Source organism: Falco rusticolus, chromosome 10 (genome assembly GCF_015220075.1).
Source record: "Falco rusticolus isolate bFalRus1 chromosome 10, bFalRus1.pri, whole genome shotgun sequence".
NCBI classification, from domain to species: Eukaryota; Metazoa; Chordata; class Aves; order Falconiformes; family Falconidae; genus Falco; species Falco rusticolus.
Window position 1 is genome coordinate 23,736,023 of NC_051196.1, and position 26,412 is coordinate 23,762,434.

Genomic DNA, 26,412 nt, shown 5'->3' on the forward strand with positions numbered 1-26,412 from the left:
CTGAAGTTAGACTTCCCAGCAGGGTGGCTGCGTCTTTGCCCCTTTGGGGTGAAACTTCTGGATAGTGAGCACATGCAGGAAATAGAGTGAATTTTGGAAGGTCTGGGGAGTCACGGAGACTATGTGGCTTTCTTCCCCTGTTGGTGTGTATGGAAATCCTTTTCTAATATAAATCTGTTTCATATAAATGTGTAAAAAATTGACAGAATACAGTTACGTGAGTGCAGATTGTCTGATTTTTAGGGGGAAGAACTCCGCAGAGGTCTGTAACAAACCAGTACTTTTGCAACTTCAAAAACTGTCAGCAAAGACTTTTGGCCACTTTTAAATAAGCTGATTATCAGGAGCCCTTGAAAACACTTCCCTGGAAGGCTAAGTATTTTGATGTTTTGGCCTGTAATAAGCTTATTTCATAAATACGTCAGGGGCATTTATTGTTCTCTGGCATGAGAAAGTACAAATGTGTTAAGTGCAACTACCTGGTAAACTTTCTAGACGTCTGTTCTGATGTTTTACCCATGTGAAGCCTTTCTAGTGTTCTGGAACGCACAAAAGCTGTGATCCTTCTTGTTTCTGCTGCTCAGGTTTGAGATGAGACAAAGCCTGGAAGGCAGGTGCAGGTTAGGACAGATAACCAACCCGTGCCACCGTGTAGCTCTTTTGAACTGTTCTGCTTAAAGATTGCACAACGTAGTCCTGAAAGGAGGTATTTTGTACTTTCCCATAGGTGCTCCACGATAGAGCAGTGACTAGGGGTAACAGCCAAGGAGGCGATCGGCAGCGGCTGAGGGTGGGGGCTGCTCGCTGTCGGGGAGATGAAGCATGATGAAGCAAAGATGTCCGTTTCTGGGACAGTATTAGATTCTGAGAGACCAGCACAGGTTTTCTGGCATAAGCCACTGGCATGTTGTGGGGATTTTTTTCATGTTTTACCTTTTTCAATCCCCACACAAGTAGCTGCATAACTTTGTTGAGACCTCCCTTTAAATCAATACTAAATTGAAGTCTGCTGGAACTGATCTGTGTGCAGCACTCGGATGGTCATGCACTTGATTACACCAAATTCAGTGCTTTTTCGTTACGCCTTGTTTTATGTGTCGTACCTACTTAACTAAGCTAGCTTGTTGCACAATGTTCAGCCTTCGGAGTGAGGGTGTTGTAGTGATTTATGCTTTTTTCATTAATGCTAGCTCAGCCAGCAGAAATTGGGAACAAAAGACAGAATTAAGGAGGTGTATCAGCATTTGCATCACTCTAGTAGGTGTGCAGCATTTTAAAAGCGAAGGCAAGGGAGACTGCTTTGCGTCCTCTAGTTTTATATATCTGACCTCTGTAACACAGAAATTATAACTAAAATATTAAAACTGTAATAATTCCTTGTTTGCTCTGACAGGGAACGAGAGTTATAACTTGTTAGTCTGGTAAGGGTGTCTTGTTGTTCCTTGGCTGTACGCTTGGTTCCCATAACTTGACGGTTCATTCCTTGTCGTGGAGGTTAGAAGCACGGTGGGTTTTTTGGTCCAAATGCTCAGTCTTTATAAAAATGCCACTGCAGAACTGGGGGGTGGTGGGCAGTAAGTCAGGAGAAGAACAAACAGCAGTCAGCTGGGAGTAAAGACAACTCCGAAAGATTTCCTGATGCTGAGCAAAGAGCAGCACTAATGAGCCCCTGTGGGAAATGTAATTTGCCCATAGTGAGTAAAATACTGGATGGGGAAGAAGAGTGATTTTTATGAGCCAGGTATCATTTCAGATTTTTCCTTAACTTACTGACCTTGCTGAGGATGGGGAAATCCTGCATGTTGCTAGTTCAGTTATTTCAAAGCTTGTGATAATGGAAGATAAATTATAGAAGGAGAGTATTCACAGAAGATTGGCAGACAGGCTGGTCTTTAGACAGGTTTTTTAATTATTATTAATCCATTAGGGTTTCTTTTAAGTAATAAGTACAACCAAGGATGTGAACCTGCAGATTACAAATCGCACAGAGGTTCCTCCTGTTAAATTTCAAAAGCCTCCTGGTGAAATGAGACTGGGTTGTGAGGCATAACCATCCTCAGAAAGGTACACAAATTATCATCTGCCCTGGTGAATACTACCTGTGTTATGATTTGAGAGAGCACGCAGCCTGTTTCCTTCTCACACCTCTTCCTGATGGACCGATGCTCTAAAAAGTAAGTGGCCCATAGAGGTAATGAAGAGGGTAAGTAGAAAGATACAAGGTGTTTCTGAAGCAGTGCTTCTGTGCTTTTCAGTCACTGAACATATGTGGGGGTTTGTTCAGACATACTCCAGGCATTCGGGTCATTAGTAGTTAAAAGCCTGTAGAAAAGCTCAGTCTGCAAGGGGAGCACCCGAGACCCTCCCCACCAGTTCTGCAGCGTGAACAGAAAGGCGCACTGGGGGCCAGGGAACCTGAACCGGGGCAAAGTTAGGGGGGAAAGGTGGCAAATGTGAAAGTAACTCAGTGATTTTCATTCTTGTTTTTTGAAGTGTGAGGGTATGGCTACGGTAGAAATAGAAAGATAGGAGGAGAGGAGGGAGAACAGGGGATGCTCAGTATGTGTGGTCGTTAGGTTCACCCACACACCTGCAGTGAGAAGCCCACATGGGCTTCCCCAAGAGGCTTGTGGCTATTAAAGCATGCCTCAGTTGTTGCTCGTATAGCAATAAAGAAGCGGTTTGAATTATTCCCAGGAACCCAGCTGTGCCATTAGTCAGTCTGGTAAAGTTTGTCCAGAGGCAGAAAGCATCTCTAACCTGGCGACCGTAGCAAATGTTCCGTCTGTTTGAAAGATTACTTACAAGAGCCGTCGCATCGCCGAGAAAGGGGGATTCATAGGCAGTGCCTCTCTGACACCTCTGCCCACAGGAAATGTTGTACAACCAGGAGCCCCACAGTCCTGGGTAGTTAAAATGGATTTTCTTTGTGATCTAATGTCATCATTTCCAACACCGTTAGTTTTGCAGCTTCCTCAGACCTCATTCTACAAAGCACTTTTCGTCCTCAGTAGAGTAAGAACATTCTGCACGTAATAAGCCATCAGTTTGTCAAAGAAATCACATTCTAGAATAAACACGGGGATTTCTCTACTAGACAGTAGCTTTTGTATATATGAGTTTATATATTACTTACATATGCACGGATATGTGCTCGTATGCTTCAGAGAGAAGTACAATAAGAAACAGTGCTGGCTTTTTCTTCAAACAAATGAAAAAGTGGTAACTATTGCTGTGTGTCTGAGCTGAAAGCCACTGCTGATTTCCGCAAGCTGGCAACCTTGCCCTGTCTCTGATAAGACATGCATTAAAAGTATTAATGATGATAACAAAGAGAAAAGTGGGATGATTAAAAATGGAATAAAATAGCAGGGGAGGGAGGAGGTCTGGAAAGTGCATCAGAGACTGTTTTCAGAGATACAAAATGGGCAAACCAACCCCTTTTTCACATTTTTAGAAAAACTTCTGTCAGACGAGCCGCCCGATGTGATGCCTGCCCAGTTGCCCACACTGTAAAAGCACATCCCATGGTGGGTGATCACAGCCCACCCAGCAGAAGGGGGTTCTGCAAGGATGGGTTTGCCTTCCTGCGTGAACCTGCAGATAAATAAAAAAGCAATGGGTCTGCGAAGCTCTGCAATGCTTTTGCAATGCGAAAGCACTGGTAAGATGAGGATTTTATTCAGTGTTATCTTTTCTCTGGTAGTAGTAAAGCTGGTTTAAGACACTTCAGCTGTCTGTCACTGAGGGCTGCCCTTCCCATTACAGTGCTTTTTTTTTTCTTTTCTTTTTTTTATTGAACCCTAACTGTAAAAACCAAAATACTTTATTTCAGTGATTGATTTTACACCCTAAGCTGCGCAGTTAGCACAGCTGGTGGAGGGTAAAGGATCAGAATTAGCAAAGCTGGAGAAAATGTAATAGCAAATTGCATGCCAAGAATCCTACTGCCGAGATCCTGATCGTCCCAGTGGTGCTAATCGGGAGGCTGCTGGTGTCGTTAACAGCGCTGCCGTTTCAGGGGCGATCAGGAGCTCCGTTAGATGAGCCCAAGGAAACTAGCCAGTGCTATGCCTCTTCCCCAAGGTCCAACTGCACCTTTGGGATGCCTTTGTAGAGATGTTTGTGACAGGGCAAGGCCTTTGCAATCATTTAAACTTACAGATATATATATGGGTCGCTCTGAGGTGATGTGATGTAACCGGTGAATTGTTCCAAGAGTTCTTAACACCTGTTGAGAAGTAAATTCATGTGAAAATAAGCTGGTTTGTAGTAAATTGTATGAGTGTGCCACAGAGTCCTTTTGGTGACCTCCCGCGGTGCTTTGCATCCTTCTCTGGCAAATAGATTCATTAACTTGTATGGCCTCTGCTGCTTGAGGGTCAGGATGGGTGTCTTTTCACCTCATGCTGAATGCTTCAGGAGTCAAGCATAGTTTACTTGTTGTTGTTGTTGTTGTTGACCCTATACCGTGTTTGGTAATAGTACCTCACAGATTTATGTTTGACTTTAATGGACTTGGACTCAACAGTCCTTACGGGTCCCTTCCAGCTTGGGATATTCCATGATTGTATGATTGATTCTGTGTACTTGAATCTTGGCCAGCACAGTTAAGATATGACTTCCAGAAGGTGAGGGAACCGCTCTGACTGGGGTCTTTGAATTGATGTACCTAGATCTGAGAATCCGTCTGTCTTTTAACAACCAAGTAGTGAATTCAAGGACTATGGCTAAAAAACCTCATCTTTACTCCAACATAGTGACTAAAGCTGGAATTTCCTCTTATGACCCTACACTCATATTACACTCGCATACAAAGCCCTGGGAAATTGAATGGTATTTTAGGTGCCATTTGCCTGGAATTTGTTCCCATATGCATCAGTTGCAAAACTCTTGTGGAAGATAATAGGTACAAAATGAGGTCTTTCTGTTCCTCACCTGCCATTCCCATTCGTCTGTGGATTTTCAGGATGTGTGGAGGGAAGGATGCAGGGAGCGTAACTCCCAGTTAGCACCATCTGGCACAGCTCATGCTTGGGCTTCCCTGTATGTGATCACAGCCATGCAACTGTTCCGTCCCCACATAGATGGGGGCCTGTGCGTGCTGCTGGCACTGCGTGTTCTGAAAGGAGTTTCTGCTTTTGTTTAAAAGAAACAAAACACAAACAAAACCATCACCATTAGAACAGGGAAATGAGGGAGAGAACACAAAAAGCAGAATTCCAGCAGCTCTTTGAAAAAAAGAATTGTTTGTTTAGGGCATGAGGGGTTGTGGAACATGATGTTAAGAACTGAAATACAGCTCCCTGCCCTAGGGAGCTCTCTGTCTTACCTTACTGCCTTTTGTTCTGCTCCAGACAAGCTGGCTGTATTGCACCATCCTGGGAATCATTTCCTTCTGACATGGAAAGTTTCCATTAATACCTTCCTGCTTGCATCTTTGTTTCTGGGCAATTTCCAGAGCATTAAGCCACAGCACATCCACTTATTCTAGGACTCCCCATCTCAGTCATTAGCTTCTTTTGCAAAGCCTTGTCCACTGCATGCTGCAAACCTAATTGTGCTCTGCCTGTTTCCTCCACTTTGAGTGCTGTAGCAGTTACAGCCTCAAAGAGCTCCATCAGATTAACCACAACTGTTCCTAGCTGAAACCACCTTGGTCCCTATTACTCAAGCTGTGCTTTTGCATTTGATCTTTTAAATGCTTTGTAATGCTTACCCCACCTTTGACGTGAAGCTAATTGGAATGTAACTTCCTACAGCACTTCTAGATCTTTTCCTGAAATGACGCCAAAAGCCTTTTTTTTTTTTTTATCTCTGGGGTCTGCACCTGAGTTTAGCTGCAAAATAACAGGCTTCCAGGAGGCAAAGTTTTGCATCAGGATTTTGGTGGTGTAAATGTCTGACTTTGCCTAGCCATCAATTGCTGGCTGCACTGGGAAAAGGGGGAGCCTCCGCTGTGAAGGGCTCGTGCTGCCAGCAGGCAGTCTCTAGCAAAAGTCTGCCAGGCAGCATGGTAAAAGAGCCCCCTGTGTCCTTCTGCTTCCACTGGCCAGTTTCCAGTGCTTCCTTGCTACATCCCATTTCCACACACATAGACACAGGCATTATTAATGATTTCTGGACACTTAGGTGTCAACTTCTCATGCCTTGCACTGTGAGCCTGCGACATGGTTGCACCTGGGTTCGGCAGCCTTTTGCCTTGGCATCAGCACTGCACAGCCTCCTGCAGCAGGACCCCATGGGATGTCTTTTATGAGGGTATCAAGCAACAAAGAACCCCTCTAAAAGGGATGTTGCCCATTTACAAGCGTGTGATACAAGTCCTCTTTCCTGTGAGCTGAGGTACAGGCTTTTGACAAATTCTCTCATGTGCACATAACCCCTCCTTTCCCTTGGTTCTGGTTTTTTCCCCATCTGAATGCAAGAGATTTGACACATCATGTTGGGTGATTTCTGTAGATATCATTTAAATATCGCTTCTCATTTGGAGATGCTGTTGGGAAGAAGGTGAGCTAGGTGCCAGCTTCTTGTGTTGTGCAATAGCTAAAATCAAGCTTAGTAGCTGCAAGCAAGCCTTTGATCCCTTCCTTGCAGAAAAGGTGAACATGTCTAAATCAGCTGGCATTTCCATATGGGAAGGGATACCAGCTTTCCTGGAATGAGGTGGTAGGGGCAGATTGGAGGTCACCACTGTGCTGCAGTCTCCCTGGAGGCTGAGTATTGCAGTTAACTTGGGAAGGGCAAGGTTGGGGAGGGGGGACCTTGCACTGTCTCTGGGGTCTGGGAATGGAGAAGGACCACACTGATGTGGTGCTCGGTTGGAAAATTCTGTGGAAATGACTGGAAGGAGGGAGAACTAGTTGCTCAGCTAAGGGTGAGCTAGGCGAGGAGACGGTAACCTTCAGCTGGTCTGTTCATCGCAGCGCTAACTGGCAGGCCCGCGGGAAGGGCCGTGTTCCCCTCACGCTTCCAGCCTCGGCACTGTAGACACGGGCACTGGGCCGTCATCCCGCGCCTCCGCGGAACCCGCAGCCCCGGCATCCCCTCTCCTGCCTGCAAGATACAGGACCCGAGCATGAGCACGGCTGGTGTTCTGGGTGTTCGGAGGGGGCAGGGCACGCAGGGAAGGAACCGGGGCGCGTATCCTCCGCACAGAGGAGCAGTTCACGCCTGCCCTGCTCGTGCCTCGCAGCTCGTTTCCCCGCAGGGTCCCGCAGGGTCCCGCAGCCCCTGGCTAAGGTGGAGAGCGAGCGCCACCTCGTGCTCAGCGCCAGCCGTGCCGGCCAGGGAGAGCCCAGCGCGGCTGGCACCTTCCGGGGGGACACTGGGCACCAGGAGGCAATAGGGCTGGCTGTGGGGGCTGCGGGGCTGGCTTCAGGGCGGGCTGTCGGGCTGGCTGCAGGGCTGGCTATCGGGCTGGCTACTTGGATGGCTACTTGGATGGCTATTGGGTTGGCTGCAGGGCTGGCTATCAGGCTGGCTATCGGGCTGGCTACTTGGATGGCTAATGGGCTGGCTATCGGGCTGGCTACTTGGATGGCTATTGGGTTGGCTGCAGGGCTGGCTATCAGGCTGGCTATCGGGCTGGCTACTTGGATGGCTAATGGGCTGGCTAATGGGCTGGCTATCGCGCTGGCTACTTGGCTGGCTAATGGGCTGGCTATCGGGCTGGCTACTTGGATGGCTAATGGGCTGGCTAATGGGCTGGCTATCGCGCTGGCTACTTGGCTGGCTAATGGGCTGGCTGCAGGGCTGGCTACTTGGCTGGCTAATGGGCTGGCTATCGGGGTGGCCTGGCTCTTTTCCTCGGTAAGACCGGGAGGGTTTCAGAACTGAGGCAGAGTAGCAGAGCTGATAGGGGATGGGGAGGATGGACTAGAAAGGCGAGGGTGAAAGAATCTGGTAGAGCATCGCCTGTGGCTGTCGCTGTGAATGCCAGAGCAGAGCGGTGGCTCTCGCCGCTGAGAAAGCAGGACTGGGCTGGCAGGAGGAGGCAGAATTGCCGCCTCGATTCAGAATGAAATTTAATTCAAGCCACAGTCGGTGGCTGCGTACATCCAGGATACGGGATCATTCCTGGGCGGTGGAGCGGCAGAAGCACCGCCCGGGTGGCCACCGCGCTGGTAGCGCATCCCCAGGGGCTGGGGGCGCCCCGGGGGCAGCTCCTGGCACAGGGGCGATGTCCCCCGGGAGGGTGGCACTGGTGCCATCCTGCGGTCACCCGGCCCTTTGCAAGAGAGAGGGTGGCTTTGTCCCGCTGTTGTTTTCTCTGCTTCTGCAGGAACTGGTTTTATCTTGGTTTTCTTTTTGTAATAAAGGCGATAGAAGTTGAAGCAGGTATTGCCCACTGCAGCGGGGCGGCAGCTGGCGGGGGGGTAGGGGGTTATGGGTGCCCTGAGGAAACGAAGCGGCTGCTCTCGCAGCCCTACAGCCGCTCTGCAAACTGCAGGGGAAGGCTGCTCTAAAGCACAGGCAAGCCCTGCAGTGGGGGAGGCTGTCACCTTCAGGGTCCCTTGGCCTCCTGGTGTCGAAACCCTGGCAGCCCAGGTTGGGGAAGCTGCGCTGCGGGAGAGGTGAATCGTTCTGATCGCCTAAAAAAATCTCCTCTCACCTGCCTGGAGGGTAGGGCAGAGTCTGAGGTCCTTGAGTGAGGGCTTTGAGTCCTTCCCTGTCCAGCTTTGCAAGTGCCCTGGGCACGTCCTTTTCAGGGGACAAGAAAGCTGCAGATACAGCTGTATTACATATATATATATATATAAAGATATATATATATATATATAATCCTACACACATCAGATGATTGCTGTTTTCCCTCTGTTTCTGCAGACATACCCAGGAAGGTGTGCAGTACATGGAAAGGAAGCTATTAGGAGGTGAAAGAAAATAGTAGTCCCTCTGGGATGTCACCTGGGGGTATTATACCTTGGTAATGCTCTCAATTGGTGTTGAGCTGGCTTGGGACAAACTGTGTGATGAAGTAATCCTAAACAGGATTACTTCCATAGGATTGATGAAGGTACATCCCATTTCTGTCTTTCCAGAAGAAAGTGACACCTTGAATTTAATCACTTCTATTGGGATGCCTCAACCTTGCTCTTATATGAGGATGGCAAGCCTGAGCTTTCACAGACAATGCATTTGGTCATCGCCACTCGAGTGGTGGTACCTTTCCAGTTCTCTGTGGTGACACAGACAAACCCTTTGGGCTTAGGAAAAGATGTGAAGGTGGCTGGGGGCTTATTCATCCTTCCAGGGGAAATAGATGTGTGATGCCACCTTCTGCACAAGGCTGGAGGGACCAGTGCTGCCTTGGGACTCCTGCTAGGTGCTTCTCCACTATCTTCTGTAGGCAGGAATTTCTCCTCCTTCAGGTTGTTCCCGTGCTTCCCTGTCCTTTCCACCAGAAAACTCTTTTCCTAGTACCTGCATCATCCCTGCTGCAGGTCAGGCCTGGTACTACCTACACACCTACGGAAATAGGGTGGTTCCCTACCCTTACAGCAGCCTTCCATGTGCTTGATTTACCCTCTTTCCCCTAACCTCTTTCTTTCTTAGGTTTACCCACCCATGTCATAAAACCTTCATTTAAGATCGGGCCTCTGCCCAGATTTGTTTCTCCTTATCCTATTTGCAAGCAGTCCCTGTATTTCTCGATGCAGGTCAAACCTGAGGCCTCCCTGGCACACACAGTGGGACGACAAGATGGCTCCATCTGCCGTGGGGTGATCTGAGAGCAAAGATCCAAAGGTATTTTTTTTTAACCTGTCCTTAATGACTGATGTCAGGACTTGTATAGGGTGAGGCCATCATATGCAAAGCCATTCCCTGTGCGATTGTCTTAGGAATGAGGAGTGGAGACTGGTGCTTTGTGTACATCTACAGGGAAGGGGTGCTTAGGGGCCTGGGGTAAATCTTCCTTCTTGCCCCATCTTGGACCCAGCTGTGCTTTTCCCCGGGGAGCGGAAGCTGTGTAGCTCTCCTGAGTGTGGAGGAACAGTACAGGGGAAATAAGGTGGTGATTTCTCCTCTGTGGTGACTCCATCATGGACTGGCCTGATCCAGCCCCACCGTTGCAAAGACAAGCTCATATTCCCCAAGGCTTTTCCATCAGGAAACTGGACTTGGCTAAAGCTGAGGCTGGCACAGGGGTACGTCAGATCTTGGATAAACCCTCCTTCTGAAGGAGGGGCTGCCTGGAACCGGGGGTGACTTGGTGTCAGCGCTGTCTTTGCTGTGTGACTAGTGGTGTTGCTCTGGGGGCTTTTGTCATCTAACCAGCCTGCAGGATGTGTGACCTCCTGGAGGAGGTGCCCCCAGCTGAACCCTGAGCCAAGCCAGCCAGGAATCGCTGTAGGATCAGGCTAAGGAGATCTCTGGGATCTCTGACAGCAAAGTGGGACCATATCCCTGAGACCGTGGGATCACACCGCTGAGCAGAGCACACGATGGGGGAGGTGGGGGGCAGCTTTATGGACATCCACAGCCCCCTCTGCAGGAACCCTCTGCTCCCAGGCGACTGAGCCTTGACTTACCCAAACAAAGGGGGGTCAGTACACCGGCAGAATACGTGCAAAGTGAAGCCGTGGCTGGCTCCATCACCAGCCTTTCTTGCTTTCCCATCTGCCAGCCGTAGCTGCTCTGACTCTTGCTGGCTCGTGCTCTTGTCTCCCTTGATTTCAGACTGCCGTGAAAGGCTTGTTGCAGTGCAGCAGCCCCGCAGCGCATGACCGTGCTTGGTGGGGTGGGTGTGAGCCAGCCCCCCTTCGCCATGCTGCAGCCATCGGCTTGTGCACGCGCAGCGGGGAGCACGTTTGGGGCAGTTGTGCTGACCCCCAGCTGCAGCCTGGGGATGGGGAGTGCTATTGCCACACTGGAGCAATACACATGATGGCCTCGGAGGGGGCTTTGTGTGGGGGAAGAGGGTTATGTCTAAGCGGTCTAACCTCCTAAATCCCATCTTGGCTAAGAAGAAGGGGACACATGGGAAGCCCAAGGGAGGAGAGGACATGTGAGCATCGAGGCAGTCCTGCTTGCTGAGGAGTCTGTGCGACTCCCTCCCCTGCAGACCTGGAGAGGGGTCTGGTCCAGGATGAGCATCTGCCTTGTGCCATCTTGGCACAATCGATCTTGATTCTCAATCCCCGTCGTGCCCCAATCTGGGGACCTGGCCCAGTCCAGTCCATGGGGCCCCACACAGCCCCCAGTTACCTGCGTTCCTTCAGAGCTGTCCTTGGCCTCTTGGTCCCTGGAGGAAGCCAGCAGCTTTCCTGCTGCGCTGTAGATTACCTTGGAGTGACTTGCTCCCTTCTGTCTCTCAGTGCCAGTTTTAGGTTTACTGGGGTCTGACTCCCTGCACTTGGCTTCTCATCCCTCACTACCTGCTTTGCAAAGAACCTTGGACTCGTTCAAGAGCAAAACTGCCCCGTGGCTGGATATCTGCCCCTGCAGGGTTGCGTGGAAGAGATCAGGGTGGTATGGGTGTCCCTTCCCCCAGCAGTGAATCCAGTCACTGCATAGCCCCTGACTTACGGTGGGGGCAAATGAGGTCAAAATGTGTCCTGTGACCTCGCAGCGCTTGATGGACGTGGGAGCAAGTGGGTCTCCGACACCTTGGTACTTGCGCTGATCTACTGGGAAAGAGGGAGGGGAAAAAATCCAGCTTCTTTTAAGGATCTCTGTGCCTCTAGAGCCCTCCTGATGAAGCTGAGCCCTCCTGCACCTTGCAGTCTCTTGCCCTGTGAGCTTCTGCAGTTACACGGTACCTGGCCTTGCTGGAGCAACGCTCAGGATCAGGTCCACAGGAGGAATGGGTTGCTGCACCGCTTGATGTAGCCGTATGGGCATCGCGTGCTTCCTCACTCCTGCCTCTTGCCAGGGTTGGAGGCATGACCCGTTTGCAACCACTTGGTTGTGCGACGCCTCTGCTGCAAAACAGCCTCGAGAGCGGGGGCAGCTACCTTCCTCAACACCGCTGCTGTCCTCCGAGGCCCGCGTCCTCTGCTTCTTCCCTTTCCTTGTAATGCTTCCCCCAGGAGCCCTACCTAAAAGCGCCTGCTTTTCACAGGCGAGCATGAAATCAAGTAATCCCACAAAGTACAGTAAGGCTTTTCTTTTCCCCCTCTCCTAAACAAGGAAAGTGTTCTGCTACTGACATCTCCGTTGCAGACAAGGTCGTTGTCCCACGTCAAGCACTGCAGGGATGGAGGATGGAGATGTCTGTGGACTTGGTTCCTTGGACAGACGCAATGCTGATAAAAGTGGAGCAGAGATGAAGAGGGGAGGGGGTGCAGAGAGTTGTGTGTATGCGGCTGAATCCAGCTATAGGGCTTTTTGCAGCCAAATAATTAAATCTTCCCTTGCCCAAGCACAGCTCTCAGAAGGCTCAGACTTGGGGCTCGGCATGTCTTTAGGAAGCTGAAAACACGAGTCTTACAACAGAGATTTATTGAGGTCTAAAACCTAACCTAAGAACCGACGTGGGCGACTGCAGTCTTGCTGGAGACTGCAAAAGGGGGGGCGTCCCACCTTGCGGGCTGCAGTGCTGGGGCCAGGAGTGGCACTGGGGTGGCTGCGGTACCGCACCCCCTCGCCCTGCTGGACCCATCCGGCTTTTGGAAAAAAGGAGGCTCGTAATTTAGTTCGGAGAAGAGTTGAGTCGCCGAGGGGCTCTGAGGGGGGGCGGGCGGGCAGGACAGGACCGTGGACCCGTGTTGCGGCTCCGCAGCGCAGCAGGGGCTGCATGGCCGAGGCCCCGCGCAGGGCAGGAGCGGTGCAGGGATATGGGAGCGGGGCTGCAGGGGGGCAACGGCCAAAATAATGAAAGAAAAAACTAAAAAAAAAAAAAAAAAAAAAAAGCAAGTGAAAAAAATAAAGCTAAAAGCACCCCCCCTCCCATAAAACTTCCGAAGGGGTGGGTTTTTTGGGGAGCTCCTGTCGAAGCGCTGGGACGGAGGGGTGTCCCTTGCGCTGGAGGGGGGTCCCCCGCTCTGCAGCGAGGGGCCGCTTGCCCCCCGCCCCCGCCCCGCCGCCGGAGCGCGCGCTGCCCGCGCCCCCCAGCCCTGCCCGCATTGTCCTGCCGCTCCCCCGGCCCTTTGTGGGGCGGGAGCCCCCGCAGCCCTGGCGGGGCCGGAGCAGGGCCGCCCTCCCGCCTCCCCCCCTGCCCCCGGTAATGCGAGGAGACAGCTGCCCGGCCGGGCTGCCGGCATTGTTACTCCTATTTGTCAAAAGGCCGAGGATGCTCCATAGATCGCTCCGTGGCTGTTGTTAAGTGTAATTAGAGGGTTTATGTCCCCAATTTCCATGAAAATGAAGCTGTGAGGCTCCTCTCTTGGCATTCACCGCGTGCCTTAATTGTATGGACATTAAATCAAGGTCCGCTGTGAACACGCAGAGAGGGGCTCGGGCTGTCCCCGCTCGGAACGGGGCAGGCGGCGAGCGGGGCTTGCGGGAGAGAGGGGGGGAGAGAGAAAGAGAGAGAGAGGCTGTCAGTGCAGGGTCCACCCCGCCGGGATCGCCGTGGCCCCCCTTCCCCGACCCCCCCCCCCCCTTCGCCCCGCCGCCCGGGGCCCCCCTCCGCCGGGGCGGCCGCGGAGGCGCGGCGGGGCCGGAGGCGGCGGAGGGGGGGGTGGGGGGGGGTGGGGTGTGCGGGGGGAGGTGGGGGGGTGGGGGGGTTGCTTGCGGCTGGGTGCCGCTGCCGTCGCCCCCCTCCTCGCCCTGCCAGGGTCAGCAACACCCCCCAGGCTCCGCCAGCCGCCCCGCTGCATCGCACCCGGGCAGATGCTGAGCGCTGGGCGCGGAACGGCCCCGGGGGCAGAGCGACCCCCCGAGCCGGCCCTACCAGCGATAAAAATGCGGCTGAGAATAATAATATTAATAGTAAATAAATAACTAATAACGATAATCAAGATAATAATCGTAAAGGTAGTAATAAAAGCCGATAGCGCCGAGGACAGCTCGCAACAAACCTCCGCTGCCGCTGCCGGTCCCGGCGCGGAGGCAGGAGCCGCCGCAAAGCGCCCGCAGATGCTTCGCAGCCCCCCGGCTCCGGGCTGCGGGAGCGGGTCCCCCCGCCGGGCCGCCGCCGTCCGAGCCCCGGGCAGCCGGCGGGGGGCTGCGGGGGGCGCAGGGACCCCGCTCCCTCCCCGGAGCAAAAGGAAAATCCCGCTCGGGTGTTTCTCCTTGCTCGCAAGGCAAAGGAGCCGGTTTCTCTCCTCCTGAAGGGAAACCGGCGGAGGTTAAACACGCGTTTCTCAGCTTTCCGCTCCGCCGCGGTTCGGCACAATAATCGCTCCACTTAAAAAAAAAAAAAAATAATAAAATATATATATATGCAAAAATAAAATATTGGGAGGGATTGAAATGGGGTAAAGCAATTCAACCGGTTTCGCTGATCGCCGTCGGACTTAGAGGCGCCTTATGAATTTAGGACGATTTCTCTCTCTAGATACCGCGTCTGAAAAATCCTCACCCCCTCCCCTTCCTCCCCTTCCTTTTTGTCCAAAAAAGAAAAAAGAAAAAAGAAAAAAAAAAAAAGCATCACAAGCCCATTAAGGTCGCTTGCACAAGGGGAGAAAAAAATCCTGATGCTCTTCCAAGTTAGCAATAGAGCTGGGTCGCTCTCCCACCATTGTCGCCCAAACCCCGTAATTACAGCTCGGCAAGCCTAGCTCTTAGCAGATTTACCCACTCCAGTGGAAGCAGCGCTCGGCTCCGGCGGCACAAACTCTGCTGCCTCGCTCAGATCCAGTGCAAACGCCCTCCCGTGGCTCAGGACGCTTGTTTTTGTGTAGGCAAGCTGGAGATGAATAAGAAAGGCGCCTAGTCTCTCATTATCTTTGAATTTCAGACTTTTTTTTCCTCTCTTTTTTTTTTTTTCCTTTTCTTTTTTTTTTTTTTTTTTTTCCTTCTCTCTCCTCCTGCCCTGGAACAATGCAGAAGGACCTCATCAGAGTGAAAACCAGGCTCCCGCTAGGCTTTAAAAGCAAGATGAACTTGGTGCACCACCCATCTTTCTCTTCTCTTCTCCAAAGCTCTTTAAAGGGGTTATGAGGCGTCTCTCTCAATTTATCCCTTTTCTCTTGATCTTCCTAGCAGAGGGGTTTGGGGTCTAGTCCTGGCTGTTTCAGCTGATCTCATCCAGTCTAAGGGATTAGAGCTTCTTCTCCGCATCCCGGCTCTCAGCACATCTGCTGATTGGGTTCAGCACAAGAGGATTACATTGGGACCCAATGACGTCACCGCTAGGACATAAGTTCTCCTCCATTAACCAAATCCTCATCAGCAAGATGTCCTTGAAACTGGAGGAGTAACATTCAGGACTCCATCGCCAGCCCGTCCCCACCTTCCTCCCGGGCGGGCTGCTGGGGCTTTCGGAAAAAATATTGTTTAAGCTTTGAGCACTTGCAGCTGCATCAATAATGTACCACTGCAGGCTGGAGGATCGAGGCGTTATAGGAGAGCGCGTACCCTATAAATAGGGTTCTGCACCTAAACTGTTAATCAGAGGAGCTTTATATATTCTGTTGCTTTTTCTTTTTTTTTTTTTCTCTCTTTTTTTTTTTTTTTTTTGGTTGGGAAGGGAGGGGGTGGAGGGGCAGAGGGGGAGGGGAAAAGCTGCATCCTACAGTTATATTTCCAAGCTCAAAAAGACATCAGCGATAATTTTCTTTAAAGCTGACATGGATGTAATTTTAAAATATGTTTTCTTTTTTTTTTAAGGAATGTGTAGGATTTCACCCCCGTTCTCTCCAAGAAGAGACAATGTGTCCTGAGTTATATAAAGTAAGAGGTTCCCTTTAAATATACAATATGAATTTTATATTTTGGGGTTTAATGCTAGATTTTTCTTAATATTACATGAGCACAGACTCACAGGAGCAAGGACCTGAAAGGAGATGGCTTTGACTTCAAAGTGACAAATCAAAAGAGTATTTTTTTTTTCTCTACGTTAAGACTTCCACCTGGAAAATGCTGAAAGCACCTATAGATCTGCTACCCTCAACCTGCTCTAACCTATGCCGTGGCATCCAGGCAGCTCTCCTCACCGTGCCATCCCTCTCGGGCATCCTGCGCTTGCAGTTTAGCTGATGTCTCACTACATCCTTCCACCACATCCATTTTGCGAGCTGGAGAGCAGTCAGACATGGGTTTGCTGTGGCTCTTGTCCATTAAACTTACAGATCTCATCACAGGGTGGCTGTTACAATGGAAATGGGCACTGCGATTTGTTTATTTATCTAGGGTCGCCGAATTTCATCTCTGGGGAGAGAAAATGTGTTTAGCAACAAGCAGGCTATGTCCAGCTAGGAGAGGTCTTGCTTAGAAGCCTTACGTGCATTTAATTTTTCGGTAAGCAAGCCGCTTCTTCACTGCTAATTATCCAACCCTCTCCCTCCAAATGCTCCCCCCCCCAAAAAAAAAAAAAGAAAAAAAAAAGGAGCATGTGCTCACACACTCACATTGGTTTTTGTGATGGGAGGTGTAGGTCAGTGGGTTTCTACACATCCTTATTCCCCATCTAGAGTAACTTTTATGGCCAGCAGTGCTATGCGTATTTGTTAGAACAGCTTTCAGGCAAGGATTTATTTGCCTGTGTGTATTTCCAAGCACTGTGGTATTTTCCTTCTTCTTAGGAATGGGGTAAGGCGGGGGGAGGCAGGATACAATTGTTTTGATGGAAGGCATCTTGCTACAGCTCTGGAAGTCTCTCCCTGCCCCAGCAGCATGAGCATTTCCAGGACAGCTGGGTAATTGCTGGAAGAGAGATCTAGTCCCTTCCACACTATATCAAAACAATTGTTTTGAGGACAGCGTCTCCCCTTCTGAGAGCCGTGCCACGCCAGACCAGGCTCCGAGGGGGAAGCTGCCTCCAAATAGCATCTCGTAAAAAGCTGGTGGGCCATGTTTGGCTACCGATGAATGAGCAAAATTACTCTGCAGAGAGGTGAAATATCACCTTCCGCGCTCAAAAGCCATATTTAAGAGGCAGCCACAGTGCTGCAAGCCTCTGTCCCTATTTGTGTGCATTTTTATCTTCCTCTTTTATAACGCTGCAGTTCATGACATAAGCACCAAACCAGGGACAGTCAAGTATTTGACATTACGCAGTGAAGGGAATTTTCCCTTCACTTTTCGTCTTCTGAAACTTAAAAAAAAATAAATATCTGCTTATTTAGAGCCTGTTCCATATTGACCTATTTACTCCAACAGACCAAGGCTCTCAATCTTTTATCGATTTAAAAGAAAACAACCTAAACAAATTAACAGGGAGGAAACCGCTCTTCTTATCCCCAGGGCTGACCGCCTGCACGCCCCCCCCCCCGCCCCGCCCCGGGTCAGGCTCAGCCTGGCCTCCGCACCCAGCCCCGGGGCTGCGGCCTGCCAGGCCTGCGCTGGGCCGGGGGAAGCTCCGGGGGCCCCGGGCTGTGCATGGCAGCCTCCCCCCGACCCCGACACGGCCTCAGCCCCGGACTGGACCGGTCTTACCCCCGGCCTTAACCCTGGCCCGGGCCGGCCTTACCCCCGGCCTTGGCCCCGGCCTCTCCCCGGCCCGGCCCGGCCCCAGCCCGGCCTTACCCCCGACCTTAGCCCCGGGCCTGGCCTTACCCCCGGCCTCTCCCCGGCCTTACCCCCGGCCTTGCCCCCGGCCCAGCCCGGCCTTACCCCTGGCCTCTCCCCGGCCTCCCCCCGGCCCGGCCCGGCCCCGGCTTCGCTGTCCATGGTATTGAAGGAGCGGGACGGCGGCAGCGCGGCGCGGGGGCGCCCGGCTTGGGGCGGGGGCGCGGCGGCCGTGCCTCCCCATGGAGCCGGGCAGGCGGGGGGGGGGCCCTTCGTGCCCCCCTCCAGACGGGCCTGCGCTCAGCTGAGGGGCCCTGCGGGGCAGGCCGGTCTGTCTGTGCGGGCACAGCGCGCTCCCTCACCCGCCTCCCCCCCAGCGCTCCGCGAGGACCCATGGGGTTCAGTTTATGCCCCCCCGCAGCGAAGCGGGGACGGGGTATTTTAACCCCCTGTCGGAGCCAAGCCCCGTGCCCGTGCTGAGCCGTGTCACCCGGCGGTGGGGCAGCGCTGCTCGGCGGGCTGGCGGCGGGGGCTTTATTTCTCCTTTAAAACAAACCCCACCAACAGCTCAGCCCCTCGAAAGTTTGCCATTAAATACCTTCCCCCCCCCCCCCCCCCCAGCTTCCCCCTCAGTTCCAGGCTTTAAAGGCAGGCTGGGCTTTGGCTGCTATTTTATTAACATTTCCAGTGAGACATTTTGTCTTAAGCATGGCCCTTCCTTAATCTCTAATGCAGCATTTCTACATCCCAGAAGAAAATAGTCAGATGATTTGCAAAGGGCCATTTTTTTCCCCTCTCTTTTTCATTTCTTTCTTCTTCTCCCCCTCTTTCGCTCTCTGCCTTTTTAAACCTACCACCTACTGTTCCCCGAACAAAGAAATCCCAGAGACAAGCAACATGCCTCCACTTTCCTTCCATTTCCAAACCCCGACTCCGCCATGCGTAGATGACCACATTAGAAAAATACACAAGATTGAACCTGAAATCAACTGCGGCAAAACAAACCCTAGAAAAACGTACGCTTAGCCCCGTCCCGGCCAACGTGACACACACGTACACACACACACGCATACACACACACACACTGCGGAGCGCTCACAAAACACCCGAAAAATTTCATCACCCTCCTCATTTCTGCTGAATAAGTCAATAACAAAACAGCCTTTGTCTGTTTGTTTGCCACCAGGATGCGGCCCAGGTACCGGAGCGGCTCTCAGCAGCCGCTGCCCCGTCGCCATCCCGAGCATCGCCTCGGAGCTGACCCGCAGGCTGGAGGAGAAAGCAAAATCTCTGTAAAATGAAGCTCCGATCTCTTTCCAACCTCAGATAAAGGTTCTGCAGATTCTAGGCCTCTGGTTTCTGCCCCAGAAATCTTGCTGCGTAGGAAAGAGATTAACAGAATTTGGTCCCTGCTATAATTTCAGGCATTCTTCTACATTTTTTTTTCTTTTTCTTAGAAAGCAATTCATTTTCTTAGAAAGTAATTACACTTACAAGAGGTTTGGGAATCAGATTTTTCTATCAAGTCTCCTCTCCCTCTTTTTCTCTCTCTGTCTCCTTTTGGTCTTCATGGCTGCTGCAGGGCTCTTCCCCCCCCCCCCCCCCCCCCGATCTGTAATAAAAAAAAAATAAATACCCCCCGTCCCTCCCCTCTTCCCCTAGAAATATACAATTTGCTGATTTGCAAAGCCTCTTCCTATGTGGAGGGAAGCTGCTTGCTCTCCCCACGACTCGCTTTCCTGGCCTCCCAGCTCCTTGAGAAAGGAGGAGGGCCTTGTGCATTACAATTCCATTCAATCTCATTCATTCTTGCCTCTTTCTAACGGTCTTTGGACAGCAAATCCACACCAACGGGGGGTCCGAGCCCCCTCCTCATGGCCCCCCCTAGCCTTAAACACACACAATAGCCGTCAGCTAACAGCACAGCAGCAACTTTGAAACATTCAAGCTTCTGAAGTGAAGAATGCCCGCAGCTCCCCAACCCCCACCCCCTCCACTTGTTCCTGGGCTTGACATTTAAAAAACATATAATGATCTTAATTTTAAAAAGGGGAAGTAAAAAAAAAAACCCACCAATTCCTCACTTGGGTCACACATGGTTTCACAGGGCAGAATTCTGGTGTCAAGAATTTCCTCTGCAGGAGAGGATTGCTCCATCACATAGCTAATTACCTGCTTCCCCTCTCAGTGCTCCACGCTGGAGAAAGTTTTTTTTTTTTCTTCCCCCCTTTCCCTAGAGATGTTTATTTGGTTGTATCAATCACCAGGATGGTTTCCAACCTAATTTTTCCCAGTCACCTCGTGAAGGCACGGCCTAAGACCGGGAGCTGCTGAGCTTGGGGAGGGCTCCTGGTTATTGTGTGCCTGTGGTGCAGTATGGACACTGCGTTTGTGCTAGCGGGGCTGGGAGTGGGGACCGGCATCTCCAACATGGGCAGAGCGGGGGCTGCCCTGGGGGTCACCCCATCTGGGCACAAGGGGGGGACACAGCCCCTCCCTGGCTGAGGTGGGACAACTGGGATGAGGGGTGCATCCCAGCAGGGATGGGGAACCCTCTCCCCATCTCTGCATGGAGCGAGGTGTCTCCTACCTTTTGGGTGGGATGTGAGCAACGTGCCACTGTGTCCCCCCAGAAGTGCTGCCCCTGGCCACAGCTCACTGCCTGCTCCCTGCCAGCTTGGGCTGGGGAACTCAGCCCCACTGCCTCAGCCCCATCTCCAGCCTCCACTGGCTGCTGCTGCCTTGGGCAGGCTTTTCACCATTTCCCCACACTATCACCACCTTTTGCTTTGAAGCTTATGTATTTTCTCCTCTTTCCATTTCCTAAGTGAAGAAGGTTGCTTGGAGCACCTCTAACCCACTGCTCACCCCCTCCTTCCCCAGGGAGCACCCCTGATTCCAGAAGTGCTCCCCCAAGCCCCAGGACATTGTCCCAGGGTGGGTTTTGTCTGAGAATGGGGAGGAAAGAGGTCCCTGTGTGTAAGCCCCCACTGCCGCTCTCTCTGAAATCGGGATGTCTTTGGTTAAGGTCTTGGCTCAGGGCTTCAGCGGTGGTGGCGGGGGTCCCTGCCCTCAGCACCCCTGGCTCCCCTGGCTCTCCAGGCACTGCTGACTCCCCTGACCAAGGCTGGAGCCACTGTCCCCTGCCTGTGGAGGGGGAGAGGCCCAGGGATGCTCCTGTCCCTCAGGGGTCAGCCCGGCTCTGCTGGCACCCCCCGGAGATTGAGGCTCCCCAGCCAGGAGGAGCAGGGATCGGGGCAGTGCAGGCACCTCCTGGTTTGGTTTGGCTTCCTGGAAGGGGAAGAGGAAAGGGCTGAGGAAGGGAAAAGGGAAGAGGAAGGGGAAGGAGTGCACAGCGGGGTCAGGGCTCTGCTGTCTCCACTCGCTCCTGCACTGGGATTTTGTGGTGGCTGCAAGCGTGAGCATGAGGGGGAGGCCAAGTCTTTGCTGTACATATTTGAGGGAAAAGTCCAGTCCTAGAGGCAGCTTGTGGCTACTGCAATTCTTTTAATACAATTAAAAATCAATGACACTCTGTGCACGCACACAAATAAACATCACCCCTCTGCATCCCTGCTTCCCTGCCCACCCCCTCTTGAGGCCAGTGGGGAAAGCATCTTCTCCAGAGCCTGTTCATTACTGCTCTACTTAGGTGGGGAATTGCTTAACCGGTCTTTCTCCAGTAAATCATATTAACTCCAAGCACAGCTATTTATAAAATGTTCCACAGCCCAAGAGTACGGCATCCAGATCACTCGAAGAAAATTAGGCGATTAGGCGTGCATAATCCAAGCCCAGTGCGTCTATGTACAAAGCCTCGCCAGCCAGCCTGCCTTCAGCTATTCACTGACATTAAAGAAATCACCGTTTTTATTGGAAGCCCAGCCCGGGCCTGAGTCCCAGCCAGGGACAGGGAAATAACCTTTTGCAGGGCAGAGCATTCCTGGGTGGCTTCTGATGGCTGGGAAATGAAGCCCAACTTGGGAAAGTCTCCCCCCCCAGGCCTTCTCCTTTCCTTCCTGCAGAAGAGCCCCTCCAGACATAAAATGCAGCTCTCCAGGCTGGGTTTCTCCCCCCCTCCTCCTTTTGCGACCCATTAAACGTCTTCTATACATTTCCTCTTCATCTTGTCAAGGCCAGTTGCTCTATGACTGCTGGTTTCCCAGGCAAATCACACCAATTTCTGAGTTGATGTTGAAGGTCCACATTGGCTCAGCGGGGGTCCCAGTGAAGCACTCATCCATGGAGCCGGAGGTCAGGCTCTGCCCTGCTTTGCCAGCTGAATTATTATTATTTTTTTTTAAAGTCGTGTTGCTCTTTGAACATTTACAGATCTGTTAGTGATGGGGAAAACAACAATAACCAAAGGAAGGGCGTCCTTGCTGCAGACGTGCTTCTGAGCTGTTCTGATAGCGAGGATGCTGAGCAGGATGCGGCTCCTCCATCTTTATTTCAGCCTAAACCCTTAAAGCAAGAGGTTCTTAGGAGGAGACCGACGGCGTGCACATGTGCACCGCCCCCACATCTACCCCAGCTGAGAGCCTTGCCCGGAGCACTGGGCAGCTGCAGGCGCCCGCTGCACGGCCGTGCCCCTCAGGGTCTGTCCACGCGCATCCAAGGTTGCATTCCCATTTTAACAACATAATTTGCTGAAGGGTATTTGGATGCCTCATCTGTGCCTTGGCCCAGGAGCGCAGGCACACGTACGGCCGTGGGCAGCGTGTGCTGCCGTGCAGGCGGGCGCGGATGCCATGTGTGCGCAGGCAGGAGCGCGGGTACTGCCCCACATGCCCCAGCCCTGCATGGTCAGCGTTGTGCTGCTGCAGAGGTGAAAAATAAACTAAACCCGGCTGCTACTTTTGCACTCTTATGCTCTTTTTCCTTTTCTCCCTTCCCCTTTGCCAGCTTTAACATTTTTAATTAAATTACAAGCCTCAATAATGTTTTCCTAACTACAGTTCCGCGCTTCCTTGTGGAGTAGCGTGCGGAAAGGTATAATTTTGCAAACAGTTTCTTTAAGAGCTGGGCCTGAAGTACCATCAGCAATGTGTGTGAATAGAAAAAGAAACACCTCCACAAAAGAAGGGATTGTTAATGGAGGACAATCCAAAGGGGGCCCACTAAGGCCTGTCCTTTACAATAACGATGGAGGGCGATGATTTGAATGCAGGGGGCCCTACTTTCAAATCTGGACAAAAACAAAATGGTAATAAGGGTTGAATCCCTCACTGGTCAAAGCAGTGGGCAGCAACTGGTCTCTTTAACTCCCCCCACCCCCTCCTTCCCCCAAATCAGACCCCAAACAAGAGGAGCTCTCCTCCTCTTTAACTTTATTTCCTTGATTAGCTCTAAAAAAATAATCGCCTGGGTGGACTTAGGGGAAATTTTTTAGGGCTGTTTGAAAGGAGAGGGCTCCTCTTCTGCAGGTGGTGAGGGGACGTGCCTCGCGGCGGGCAGGTAAGCACCAAGGGGCTTCTCTTTCTTACCACACTTGGAGGCTTCCGAAGGCTGCCCGGGATTTACGAGGCAGAAGCCGGGATGCGGCTCGGTAGGGCCCTTCCCATCAGCGCAGGCTGCACATACGGATGCTCCGCAGAGATGCTCTTGCCTCCCTGGCTGCCCTGCCTCCAGATGTTGCATCATTTTGCGGGGTCAGTTCATTTTATAACACTGCTTGTAGCTTCCTCGTCTTGGAGCCAATTAAACCCTCGCATTCAAGGGGGGGCGGGGGGGATGTGGGGGGAATTAATAATTACAGCGCTATGTTTAAATACCGCTCGCCACTTATTTAATGGGGTTTCTGCAAAATATTGGTAAATGGCTCTGGAAAACCGGGTGCAGGCTCTGCCTGCATCGAGGGCTGCGGGAGGGGGCTCTGGCTGTGAATGGGCCCTGGATGCCGGGCAGAGGGTGTGAGGGCTGTCCCCCTCTCTGGGGACATCTCTGGCTGGTGTTGACTCCCCCCCCCATCCAAGGACACCCCATAATTACCCACCCACCCCACCCCCCATCCCTCTGGTTTTGCTTTCCCTTGATACCCCCCCCCCCCCCAAGTCCAGCCATGGATGTTTATTCCAGCTGGGGGGTACAGAATGGGGGTGCTCAGACCTCCCCCCGTACCTTGGCACAGCCCCTGATCCGCCTGGCCCCGTACCCCTGCCCCACTCCCCACCACCTGCTTGGGCAGCCCCATGGCTGCACGTGGATCTGCCTCGGGGAAGGCAAAACGGGAGCAAATGCCCCCACGGCACGGGTGGGCTCAGCTGCAGCCCATCTCCCACGCGTACTATGCTGCCCACTTGTCAGGGAAAGCTTTATAGCTCCGTTTGCGTGGCTATACTGAATGCACAGGGGTTTATTTATGTATCTCTCTCTCTCTAATGCATATATAATTGGGGCGGCACATATATTTATACGGCCAGGCTGCATGTGTGTTTACGCACCATGTGTGCTTGTAACGCCCTGCATGCTCCAAATCTTTCCAGCTGTGTTTGTACAACTTGCATGGCTTATTTACTGCGTGCAATATATATCTAGTTTATGGAGATATTTTGCAGAATATATCTTTAAATTCCTGTAGCTCCCGTGGGTACCGAGCCGGTATGTCTGTGCTGCTGTCCATCTGTCCGTACAGGCGGGGACACCTCTCGTGTTGGAGGTCTCTGCAGCCGCGTCTTCCCGATTCATGTGTAATTTTGGTGTTGTAGCCCTCAGTTTCCCCTCGGAAGTTGAGCAGTGGCATTAGCATGGTCATTCCTCCACCTTGGAGCAGTGACTGAGCAGGGGACAGCCGGGGCTGAGCCCAAGCCAGGCTGCTGCTCTGCAGTGGGGGCATCCTTGCACCCCCTCCCCTCCAACCCTGCACCCCTTCCAGGAGGTGACTTCAGTACTCAGCTCTGTGTTCGGGAGAGCAACATGGCATTAGGTAGTGCCACCACATAGGCTGTGGGAAGTCCTTTTTCCTAGAAAAAAACATACAGAAAAAAAAAATTCCCCCTGTTAGGGAATAGATTTACCTCAAGCCATCCCTAGGAATATGCTTCTGGCTGTGGGGGCTTTGGAGAGATTGTTTTACTCTAAGGAATGGGGCGGGGGTGGGAAGTATTGCCATCGTGGGTTTCCCACCTTCCCTCACCAAATCAGCCCATCTCTCTAATGAGGGTCCCAGTAATGGGGAAAGGCACCTTCCTGCTCCTGATGCTCCACTCGCCAAGCAACTGCTGAGGGGACAAACACACATTTGTGTTTTGCTGGGCATCACTGCCGTCCCCTTTTCCTCTTCCTTTATTTACCAGGAGTGCTTTAAGAAGGAAAAAAGATCTCCCACCCACCTCAAGTTTCACCTCTCCTTAAATATTTGCCCTAAAAATATTAGTCTTTAATGGAGGCAGGAGCCTGTTTGATTAAAGAGAGCTTTCCAAACAAATTCAGCAGCCTGTCAACAGCCCGGCAGCATTTGCCCCGAGGTACCCGGCGCCACTGCAAGCCGCTGCTGCAGTCCCTGAGCTGCAGCATCCTGCGCCGGGGCTTGCACGGGGAGAAATCAAGTGCAAATAGCTGCAAATACCACTCTGCCAGACAGCTCTGCCTTTGATTCCTCTGTGACAAGCATGACAATCCACTGAAATGAAGGCACCTCAGAGTTCATTATGAGAGAGTAAAACTACTGTATCTTTGCTGCTGCAGCATCAGATCTGTATTTTCTCCAGCAGAGTTGTTTTTTTTTTTTTTTTGGGGGGGGGGGGGGCAGGGTGTGGGTGGGTGGTACATGGGTTTAGTGTGCATTGACCTGACGCTTTGGTGCTACCTCCAACCATCAGTTCCATCTATTTGGGATTCTGGGTAGAGGTTTCAGTCTCGGGGGTTGGTTGTGCTCTTTGATGCAGTAGTTTCTAGAGGGAAGAGTGTGTTTGTAAACACCACCTCTGCTGCTGAAGGGCTGGCTGGGGTAACGCCGGGTGAGGCACGGTTACGGCGCTGTGTCAGTCCTGCGCTCCCCACCAAAGGCGCTGATAATCTCAGTTTAATGCCGAGTTTTCAGGTGGAGGAATAACGCCAAATAATTCTTTGTGCGGGGAGAATTCGTATAATGAATAAATGCAAGCTCAAATATTCCTCGTTCAGACAAAACAAGAACATATTTAACAATGCCTAGTTAAAAATAAAGGAGAAATCTATTAATGTAATAACTAAATTGCTATTATAGGCATCAAAGCACCCTGATGCTTTGAGGTAACTTTACTTCCATCAGTCTTTTTAAAGAGCACAACATTAAAAAAAAAACAAACAGCAAACCCTTACCATCGTGCCTCACTGAAACCCTGCCATTTTACTCATTAATTTTGTAATTAATCAGTTAAGAAGTTCTGACTTATTGGATTAAAGGGACAGGGAAATGCAATTCCGCCCAGCCTAATTTCAATACACGATTGTGAAATTGCTCTTTTGAGCCTCCTGCCTCGGCTCCCTGCCTGCCCCGAGGTGTGGGGCCAGGGGGACCCTCCGGCTACAGCCCCCCCAGCCCCGGGGACCTCCCGCAGAGGGCAGGCGCTTCCTCGGCCCTTTGCAGCAGCAGGGGCGGGGGGGGGGGGGGAGGCACAGGGGGTCTCCTTCCCCCGGGGGTCCCCTCGTCCCCTCCCCAGGCTGCGAGCAGCCCTCCCGGGAGAGAGCCACTGCCTGCCACCGCTGGCCCAGGACATGGCCTGGCTCCCAAAATCCTGGCAGAGAGGCACTCCCCCCTTCCCTGGCTACCTGGAAGCCATCCCTGCCTGTCCCTGCCTATTCCTGCCTGCCCTGCCTGCTCCTGCCCTGCCTGTCCCTGCCTATTCCTGCCCTGCCTGTCCCTGCCTATTC

General features: G+C 52.0%; 3 long non-coding RNA genes across 6 annotated transcripts in view; 2 read left to right on the forward strand and 1 right to left on the reverse strand.

The window, feature by feature from the left end:
- Nucleotides 1-12,430: 12,430 nt before the first annotated feature.
- Nucleotides 12,431-15,329, reverse strand: LOC119155113. Its single transcript, XR_005106611.1, has 2 exons — nucleotides 14,686-15,329; nucleotides 12,431-13,443 (listed from the first exon to the last, which is right to left on the reverse strand). It is a non-coding gene; the product is annotated as an uncharacterized LOC119155113 (long non-coding RNA).
- Nucleotides 15,330-15,668: 339 nt separating this feature from the next.
- Nucleotides 15,669-16,411, forward strand: LOC119155013. The gene is made up of 2 exons (XR_005106584.1): nucleotides 15,669-15,783; nucleotides 15,955-16,411. It is a non-coding gene; the product is annotated as an uncharacterized LOC119155013 (long non-coding RNA).
- A 6,646-nt stretch (nucleotides 16,412-23,057) lies between these two features.
- The window catches only part of LOC119155062, a 189,354-nt gene continuing 185,999 nt past the window's right edge, over nucleotides 23,058-26,412 (forward strand). For 2 of the 4 annotated variants that reach the window (XR_005106594.1, XR_005106595.1), the window contains exon 1: nucleotides 23,058-23,210. This is a non-coding gene — a long non-coding RNA (uncharacterized LOC119155062). The remainder of the gene's footprint in view (nucleotides 23,211-26,412) is intronic. The other 2 variants (XR_005106596.1, XR_005106597.1) reach the window with 1 other exon arrangement.